A 10,007-nucleotide genomic window follows, 5' to 3' on the forward strand; every position below is an offset into this window, starting at 1 on the left:
CCCAAGAGTCTAACTGTATAACGAATGCCATTTCTGTCTGGAGAATTTAGGAAGCGAGTCACCAGAAGTAGTGAGAGCGTATCACCTTAAGTGAAAACAAACAAAACATGTCTCAAAAATCATTTTCTTGGCTTCACAAGGGCAATCAACTAAAACGATTTGATTCACATTAACTTTTTCATCTGTGGCCTGGGAAAAATTCCAGTTTAAAAACTGACTTCAGTCCTTCAGCCCTTTTCACCAGAAAAGTATCTATGAAAAAAATCCAAACGCCAGTTGATGATCCCACTTTTTTATAAGTTGTGAACAAGATTCTAGTAAATTCTTTCTTCTCCCGCACTGCTCTTCCTCCTCGCTAACCTCCTCCTTCATCCTGTATCCCTGCAGCCACTCCCCACACACACATGCCAAAAACACAAAGAAAACGTGGCAATCTTTTAAAATATACATTTAGTTTGCAACGATAACCAGTAATGAGGTAGCAACTGGCATGTAGGGTAACAGACCCATTATTTCATTTTTCCATAAAGCAGGAAATGGATATCAATGCTGTTGTCAACTGAAGTGAAGATAGGTCTTGCTTCCATATCCGGGTTTATCTGCTCTGAAATACCTACTACACGTACCTCTTGGCGGCCTCTGCCGCCGCCTCCTCCAAGTTGATATTTTTAAATGATGGTTTCCCTGGTCATTTCTGATATTCTTGGTCTGCTCTTGAGTCACAAATAACAATTCTGATATTTGCCAGGATTTTGTGAAACTTTCATCAATATAGTTAATTAAAAATTAAAAATCAGACCAAAAATGAAAAAGAAAAATATCTGTTTATATATAGTTAACTTGTAGGTTTATTTCTCCTTGATTTAAAAATATTCAAGCACTGAACACATCTTGCCGACATATCCCCAGTGTGCGCTTAATTACCAGTAAATAGGCCAGTGTGACTGGCTGTGTGTGGTCTTATTGCTGTGTGTACTGAAACGTACTTAGAATCTAATACGCTCTATTAACTAATAACGAGTTACATGTATTCATAAACATTTCAGGGATTTGAGGACAATTTTGTTATTCCTTTCAATACCTACCGAAGAACTACAATACAGAAGGGAATTGGTGACATTTTTTTATTGAGTTAATTCAGTTCACCTGGCTCAGGCGGTTAACCGTGTTTATCGTTACATGGACTATGGAGGTCTGAACACAATATGTGAGTTATTTTTTAGGAAAGATAAAGTTTCTACTGTAAAAGACTCTTCAATCTAAGAAAAAAACCCACTTAAACTTACAGTGTACAATGAGCCAAGCCTATCCTTGTTAGGGGAATTCATTCTTTTTTAAAAAAATTCATTGAGTGTTTATTGTGTGTCCCCTTTGTGTTCAGCTCTGTGGACTGAAAAACAAACAAGACACAGATTACTGTCCTGAAGGAGCTCAGTCTGACAGCAGAAATAAGACCTGCATATACAGAACCACAGTACAAAATTTCAGAGTTGGATTAATCAGGAGGGCTTCATGGGTACATGGTATCTGACCTGATCCACTAAGAACTTATGAATCCGTGTGTAGTTACGTGGGGCATAGCTGGCGCTTTCCAAAAGAAGGCACAGAAGCAAAGACCGCGAGGCCCAGGAGTGTGGGCAACGGTCAGAGCGTATGGAGCTTCGGGCTGGAGTGCACAGCGTGCTCCTGACACACGAGCAGGCCACAGATACGGGGCTAAAGAGTTTTTAACACTTAATAAATCAGGCGACAGGAAGTTGTTGAAAGTTTCTCAGAGAAACATTTCCGTGAGGGCTGCGCACCGGTTAGATCAGTACCACAGTGGTGGCTGGGACAGGGCGAAGGTGACCTGGACGAAGACCAGACGGGAGGTGGTTGCCACTGCCGAGGGGAGAGGCCAGGATTCCCTGGCACTGGGTGATGGCAGTGGGGAAGAGGAGGAGGGAAGGGCCTGTGAGGCTGTGAAAGTGGACTCCACAGAGGTGACTCAGGTGCTCCGGGTCTGAGCAACCTACCAGGGATGCAGTGACAAGTGCACAGTGAGTCAGGAGACACGCCTTCTACCCAGTTTCCATGCCTACCTTGCTTTGTCGTCTTGGGAAGCTGACCTCAGCTTGCTTGATTTCTGCTTAGTCTGTTTAATCTGTATGTGAGTGGTATTCACAACCTAGGCTTAACAGTATTTGTAGGGAAAAGCGAAACACTTGAAACATCAATTTTGACATCGAGAATCTCCAATTAAATTACGTGATGCTGACTTGATCCTTATCCTCTCCTCTGCGTTTTGGTTTCTTGCTTTCTGACTTGTACTTTTTCTTCGAACTGCCACTGGGAGGCTACCCAGGAAACTGGCAAGATCATAGGAGTAAGAGTCAAGTTGATGGGTAATTATCACCTTTCCCTCTTTATATTCTTTTTTCCATTCTTCGCTCCTCCCCAATCTCAGAGACCAGCAGTCCGTGGGATGCGCATGTGAGTTAAGAGTGGGACGTAGGAATAGCACTCTGTTCTAGGGAAGAAGGAGAAAACTTTAGTGTGTTCCCAAGTCATTCACAGATTTCCCTGAATGATCCTGAAACTTCTGAAGCGGAATGAGATTTGAAGCCAACTTCAAGGCTCTGGGAGTTCCACAGACGTGAACACCAGCTTAGTTTGCCAAAGGTGTCCTGCCTGTACAGGAGTGGTACACAACTTTCCTCCCTTCTCGCACCCCCACTCGCCACACCTAGGACAGGAGGCTGAAACCAGTTAGGGGCAGTTTTACATAGGGGATTGGTTTAGTTGGAAGCCCCAATCACCCCCATTACTGCGTTGCACCAAGCGAGGGCAGGGGTATGTTCACACACATGGAGGACCTGAAGGACAATGACCATCGCTTTCAGCCCCTGGAGGACCGGCAGTTTACCAATCCCCCAAATAAGTCAGAGGAAGCAAGATGGGTCCCTAAGAACCTGACTCTATGCCCAACAGCAGAGTTGGCGTTAAGGCACGATAACAAAAAGAGAAGACTTTTGGCTTCTTTCAACCTCTAGCAGCTAGGCCGAATGGACCCCGACTTCAGGGGCCAGAGCATAGGAGTGAAATGTGGGTTTCAGTGTGTTTTTCATCTCAGGAAGGAAGAAAAGGGAGTTCTAAAGTCTATTTTAGTACTATGGTTGACCCTTTTTTTATGGTACACTACTATAAATGTACTTTCTCTTCCTTATGATTTTCTTAATAACATTTTCTTTTCTCTAGCTTACTTTATTGTACATAATGCATATAACATAAAAATATATGTTAATTAACTGTTTATTTTATCAGTAAGGCTTATGGTCAACAGTAGGCTATTAGTAGTTAAATTTTGAAGGAGTCAAAAATTATATGTGGATTTTAAACTGCATGGGGGTTCAGCACCCCTAACCTCCACGTTGTTCAAGGGTCAACTGTATATTGCCACAACAAACATAATAAACCTGTACAGAGTACCAGTCACTACTTACAATAGCTCTTTATAATAGATACTATTTCCATTGAACCAACTGTAGCTCAGCAAAGTAGTTGCCTGGTCGTATGACTGCTAGTGTGAAGCAGATTTAGAGACACATCTTTCAACTACAGAGCCCACGACCTCACCTACTAAGCTATACCACACCCGTGATGCTCTATAGCACACTTTCCATTAGAATTGTCTGCAATGATGTAAATGTTCTATATCTGTAATGTCTAACCTCTGTCCAAACCTCTATCCAGAGGTGGCTGTTGAGTACTTCAAATGTGTATAATGCAACTCAAGATCTGAGTTTTAAATGTTATTAACTTAAACTTGTGTTCAAACAACCATATGTGGCTAGTGGTTACCACATTGGACAACCAGCTCTAAAATATGTGATATAAAAAAATCTTGGAGAATTGGAGCGTGTTTGAAGGATTCTCCAATAGGAACAGGGTCCCCTTCTTTTGGTGAATTTTGTACCTCCTGGTCAGTGATATGAAATTCTTTTAAGCCTAGAATAGTTAAAAGAGCAACATCAACTCTTCATCCCAACTTGCAAAACAAGAGGGACCATCTTGGGAATAGGAGGCATCAGAAGAGTCCCAGGAAATCAGGGTCAGGAGTGCTAACTTTCCTGAGGATTCCAGGATTTTCTCAGCATTTCATTTACCTGTGTTCTCTTCGTCTCTGTAGCATAGGTAAATGAAAATCCAGGTACTTGAAAATCATCAAGGCTTAGCTCAAGGAGCTAGTCATTCATCAAACAGAGCAGCAGGCTTGTGGGTCCGATGCAAGGTGGAGCTAAAAGGATGTAAAAAATTAATAGTAGTTTGAAGCAAAGCAGTGAGGCAGAGAGACTGTAGCCCTGCTGGAAGGAAGAGAAAACAAAAGGCACTAGAATGCTGATCCTGCTTCTGGCTCAATGTCTAAGGTAGAGAGGGAGGAGAATTCCTTCTACTACCCACCAGAGGGGAGAAAGTTGGTGGCTGGCTAAATCATTAAAACAGGGAAAGAACACCAGATGATGTGGATGTGGAAGCAGAGAGTTAGAGACTGCCGAAGAAAGAGGTCTATTTAGCCTGGGACACTAGGGCATGAGTAGACCAGGACCTCAGGTCAACGCCAGCACCAGTCACACATCTCTTGAAAATCAATTTAATTCCATGCCAAAACAAAGATCCATTCTTAATGTTGTGCAGACCAGGCCCTCTTAAAACCAAGACAATGAGGTTATTAATTCTTCCACCCACCCATCCATCCATCCATCCATCCGTCTCTCCCTCTCACTATCCCTCCCTCTATTAGTGAGAGCAGTAATACATCAGGCAGTACTTCATTTGGGATTTAGATGGGATGGTGTTCCAAGAGCCAGGCTCTGTTGATCAGTCCTGTTAGATATAACCCATCTGACCTCAGGAGGCATGTGTAGAGTATAATGTTATTTCTTTTGGTATTCTGGAGTTCAGGGTGTGATCTAGAAAAGCACTTTCTAACCATTATTTAGCCATATAGAAACTTTACAAGTTACTTGAAAAAAATATAACCCAGAACTCTTTCCAATAAAAAGATTCTTGCAATCTTTTTACACCAAGCCCTCATGACATCTATAAAATACTTAACATTTTTCTTCTGTTTACATTGTCAGTCTCTTCAATTTAGCTGTCTGGAAATAGGGAGCTAGGATATACGATTTAACATTTTTTAATGAAAAGAAACATTTTACAAAATATAAAATTAAATGACTTAACTTGAAAAGTACTTTACAGAAGCTAATACCATGGCATTTCTTTCATTAGACAGTTTGCAAACTTCTGGCTGTAAGCTTTTCTTCTTGATAATTTCTCCTCCAAATCCATTGTTTATACATGTCTATTTATCATAAATATCTCTGAGGATATGTTAGAAAATTAACATATTTTACTTTCCTCTGAACATCTCGTGGCATAATTCAAATACCAGAAATATATAGTGACAGCCTCAAACAAGTAAATACTTGGCCTAAAGCCTTCCCAATGGCCATGTCTGAACGTATCTAGGCTCCAGGTCCTTCTTGACTCTCACCTTCAGCACATACAACCCTTCTGACTTTCCCTCCACCTCAGCCTCCTGATTGAGTTTTCTGAAATTCACTCTTGCTTTCTGCAATCTGATTCTCATGTCACTCCTTATTTAAATCACACTAATAGTCATATTACCCATAGGATAAAAACATTAATCCTCACTGTGGTCTCTAAGGCCTGACATGATCTGGCCCCTACCTACCTCTCTGACCCAACTATCAAATAGAAATAAGAGGTGAGTGACAAACTATATATAATTATAAATTTCTAATAGCCACATTAAAAGACAGAAACAAAGGACATTAATATTAATATATTTTCTTTACCCCCAAATATGAACTATTATTTTTTTTTAATTTTTTTAAAAATGTTTTTTTTTTTTTATTTATTTCTAGGAGAGAGAGAGACAGCGTGAGCAGGGGAGGNTTTTCTTTACCCCCGAATATGAACTATTATTTTAACATGTAATCAGTATTTTAAAAAATGGGATCTCTGTGAATAGAGATAGTTTTACTTTTCCTTCCAGTCTAGAGGTCTCTTACTTCATTTTTCTTGCCTTTTTGTACGGGCCAGACACCTCAGAATGGGTATCAGTGCTTTGTTCCTGATCTTGGGAGGAAAGCATTCATACTATTAAGTAATACGTTAAGTGTGTGTTTTTCACTGAGGCCCTTTATCAGGTTGAAGAAGTTTCGTTCCCTTCCCTTCCACCTTTGCTGATAGTTTTAAAAATCAGGGGATGATGAATTTTGTCAAATGTTTTTTCTGCATCAAACTAAGATGATCATGGTGTTACTCTTCTTTAGTCTGTTTATTATGATGAATTGTTGATTTCTGAATGTTCAACCAGTCTTGTATTCTTGGGGGAAAATCCCATGGAGTTATGCTGCATTTTCCTTTTTTGTATTGTGGAGTTAATTGACTAATATTTTGCTTAAAATTTTTACATCTATGTTCATGAAGGTCTGTTGTTTTCTTTTCTTTTCTTTTTTATAATGTCTTTTCCTGGTTTTGGATCAGGCTAATGNTTTCTGAAAGTCTGTTTAGAATTGGTATTATTTCTTCCTTAATTGTTTGGTAGAATTCACCACAGAAGCCATCTGGGCCTAGTGTTTTCTTTATGAGACAAATATATGAGTTAATACATGGAAAGTAACTAAAACTGTGGTTGGCTTACAGGAANACCCAGGCGCCCCTTTAAACTTTTAAGAAAGAAAAAAAAATCACAGTGATGCTACTATCCAAAGATCACTACTATCAATATTTTAATTTATTCTTCAGTCTTTTCTACAAATAATTAATGCTTGTTTATATTGTTATTGTTTATGTTGCTCTGCATGCCATTTATTAACTTAGCATTTGATTAACATTTCCCATGTCAACAGTTCTTGATAAATATAATTTTAATGGTGATATATGCCCCATTAAATGGTCATAATATAATTTATCTATCATTTTGTATTTTTAGAATTGTCCTAATTTCCCTCCACAGTAGCTCCAAGCATCTCTTTTCTGTATTCCCACATATATTTATATAAACACACAGGCAAACTCTCAGAATATTCCCTTCAGGCCTTCTTTTTATGGTACTGCTAACATACAGTTAATAGTTAATGTTTACAGTGTGTTCACTGTGTACTAGGCACTGTAATAAGGGTATTATTATTATCATCCCTACTTAACAAACGAGGAAACTGAAGTACCATGATGTCAAGCAACTTGCTCACTGTCACTAGGTAGGGAATGTGAAAGCCAAGATAGGCCATCAGGTCCCAAAGCCCATGTGACTGGCTACTATGTAATAGTGCCTCTCAGCTTATACTTCTATACTTTCTACATTTTTTTAATGTTTACTTTTGTGAGACAGGGAGATCAGATCGTGAGCAGGAGAGGGGCAGAGAGAGAGGCAGACACAGAATCCAAAACAGGCTGCAGGCTCTGAGCTGTCAGCACAGAGCCCGACACAGGGCTTCAGCCCATGAACTGTGGGATCATGACCTGAGCTAAAGTCAGATGCTTAACCAACTGAGCCACGTAGGTAACCCCTTTAGACTATTTAATAAGAATTCCATTCATATCTAAGTTGCTGATCCTGAGATGTTTGAGTTCTTGCCCAGCTCACCTACCTAACGATGTGCTCCCACGTGGATTTGGGGAGCATGCCTTCCACTTATTACCCATTCCTTGCTCTTTTAGTCATTTATAATTTCACTGCCAGCTCCTCCAGTCAGCCAGTCAGAGTGCTCATAATCTCAACTGGAAACTGGGACCTATCATCTGATAAAAGGATTCCTTTTCTTACTTTATAAATTTGTTTTTATGAAAATGATATATATTTTTTAATGTTTTTTTTTGAGAGAGAGAGAGAGAGACAGTATGAGTGGGTAAGGGGCAGAGAGAAGGGGAGACACAGAATCCAAAGCAGGCTCAAGGTTCTGAGCTGTCAGCACAGAGCCTGATGCAGGGCTGAAACTCATGACCTGTGAGATCATGAGCTGAGCTAAAGTCAGACACAACGGACTGAGTCACCCAGGCGCGCCAATAATGGTATATTTTAAACGAATCACTATACATTCAATTTAAAGACTTTATCGAAAAGAGTAAAGTAAGATAAAAATGGAGACTGCCCTAGAAAATGAAAGATACATCAACAAAATGCAGTAGGTTGTATACATTAGTAACAATGTATACATTAGTGTATACACATATTAATTATATATATAATATACACTAATATATATATTAGTAACAAAAATACAGGTTGCCTAGAATCCTAAAATGAACATGAAATAAAAGATTATCACTTACTAACTGCGGTCCTCAGAAAAGGTAATATTTCTGCCTTTGTCTTTGTAAATTTATGTTCTGTGTTGAGAACGGCAGTATGGTTTCAACAGCTTTTTAACGGCTGTATTCTAGCAAATTAGAATAGGGAGCATCTATTACTAGAAAAGCCTTTGTGCGTGTTCCGCTCCATCTCTGAATCTTTCAGTGAGTGAGTATTTAGTTTGTTCTTGTCTTTAGCAAACTAGACTGTGCTCAAAACCGGCCCTAAGTAGAACTTTTCCCCCATTTAATTCCTTTCCCGCGCTGCTCTCCCGTTCTCCACGGCTGCCCCCCAAGAGGAAGCTGGGGGCTTCGGCCGCCGGCTTCCAGGTTCAAGGCCTTCCGCTCGCTCCCGCCCCCGGGCCGGCGGCAGTGACGCGCGCAGAGCCGGACGCGGGCCGCGCTCGCCCTCGCCCTCGGCTCCGCGCCAAGTTCAAGACCGCCGGCGTCCTTTTCCAAGCTCAGGGTTTTCTTGCGTTCTTTTGTTTTTCTGTCAGTAACCCCCCTCCCCCAAATATGGGCGGTTGAGTATCAAGTGGGTCCTTGGAAGTGCAGCGACCGATTACAAATCACAAAGGAAGTGGGAACAGATGTGACTGCAATCTGTAGCCCTCTTTGGACAGAAAAAGAACCAGTTTCGTGAACCTCCCGAAGTAAATGGGTCTAAGAAGTTTAGGTTGTAAGAATAAAGTGCGTCAGCACCCACGCCCGTCGTCTGGGGAGTCTCAGGGAGCGGTCCCCTCGGGTGCGCGAGTCCGTCGCTCGCCTCGCAGCTGACCTCGGGGTCCACCTGGGGGGAGCGAGAATCGGAAGAAAAACGGCCGCGGAGAAAAGGACTGGAGGATGCGGGCATCGATCCCGCTACCTCTCGCATGCTAAGCGAGCGCTCTACCATTTGAGCTAATCCCCCGCCGCTGGGCTCGGCCGGCTCTCTCCTCCCCTAGAGACAGCGCGGTCGGGGCCTCGAAACGGAAAACGCTTCCCCCGACCACGTCCCCGGTCCCGCCTCCCGGCTGAGGCCCCGGGAGCAAACGGAGACGCGCTCCCCTTCGGGCCGGAGTCGAACCGGNNGCCTCGAGACGCGGCGCCCGCGGTCCCCGCGCCGCCAGCCGAGCCGCCGCCTCTCCGCGCCCCCTCGTTCCCGAGCTTCGGCTGCTTTCGGCCGCGTTTCCCTCGCGACTGCCAGGCGGGCGGATCGGAAGACCCCCGGCCCAGCGTGGGCGGCGCCCCGTCGCCCCGGGGCGCTGGGGAAGGCGCGCGGCGGCGGCCCGGGACCCCCCTCAGTGCTCAGGGAAGTCGGGAGACGCCGCCGCCGACGGAGGCGAACCAGGGCCGCGACCCCTCGCCGGGCGCAGACCCACGAACCCACTTCGGCGCGTGTTACGAGGCCGCGCCGTCCCCGCTCGGGGAGGCACCACGTATGTCACACGGGGGGGCCAGGAGGCCCAAACGGAGGGAAAGTACAAGCGTTTCCGAGCGTTCGTCGGAAGGGGCCCGTGGAAAGGGCGCCAGTCGTACAAAGGGGGCAAAAAGCAGGCGTGTCTCCTTCGAGCCGGAATCGAACCAGCGACCTAAGGATGCCTCTCGCCGGGAGGCAGCTACAGTCCTCCGCTCTACCGGCTGAGCTACCGAAGGGACGGGCGGCC

At 43.4% G+C, this 10,007-nt stretch overlaps 2 non-coding genes across 2 annotated transcripts; both read right to left on the reverse strand.

Annotated features, from left to right (window-relative positions):
• Positions 1 to 9,198: 9,198 nt before the first annotated feature.
• TRNAA-AGC (transfer RNA alanine (anticodon AGC)) lies at positions 9,199 to 9,271 on the reverse strand. Its single transcript has one exon. It is a non-coding gene; the product is annotated as a tRNA-Ala (tRNA).
• A 633-nt stretch (positions 9,272 to 9,904) lies between these two features.
• On the reverse strand, positions 9,905 to 9,996 carry TRNAY-GUA (transfer RNA tyrosine (anticodon GUA)). Its single transcript is given in 2 exon segments — positions 9,905 to 9,940; positions 9,960 to 9,996. It is a non-coding gene; the product is annotated as a tRNA-Tyr (tRNA).
• Positions 9,997 to 10,007: the final 11 nt, after the last annotated feature.

The sequence above is a fragment of the Crocuta crocuta genome, unplaced genomic scaffold, assembly GCF_008692635.1.
Source record: "Crocuta crocuta isolate KB4526 unplaced genomic scaffold, BGI_CrCroc_1.0 scaffold20, whole genome shotgun sequence".
Lineage (NCBI taxonomy): Eukaryota > Metazoa > Chordata > Mammalia > Carnivora > Hyaenidae > Crocuta > Crocuta crocuta.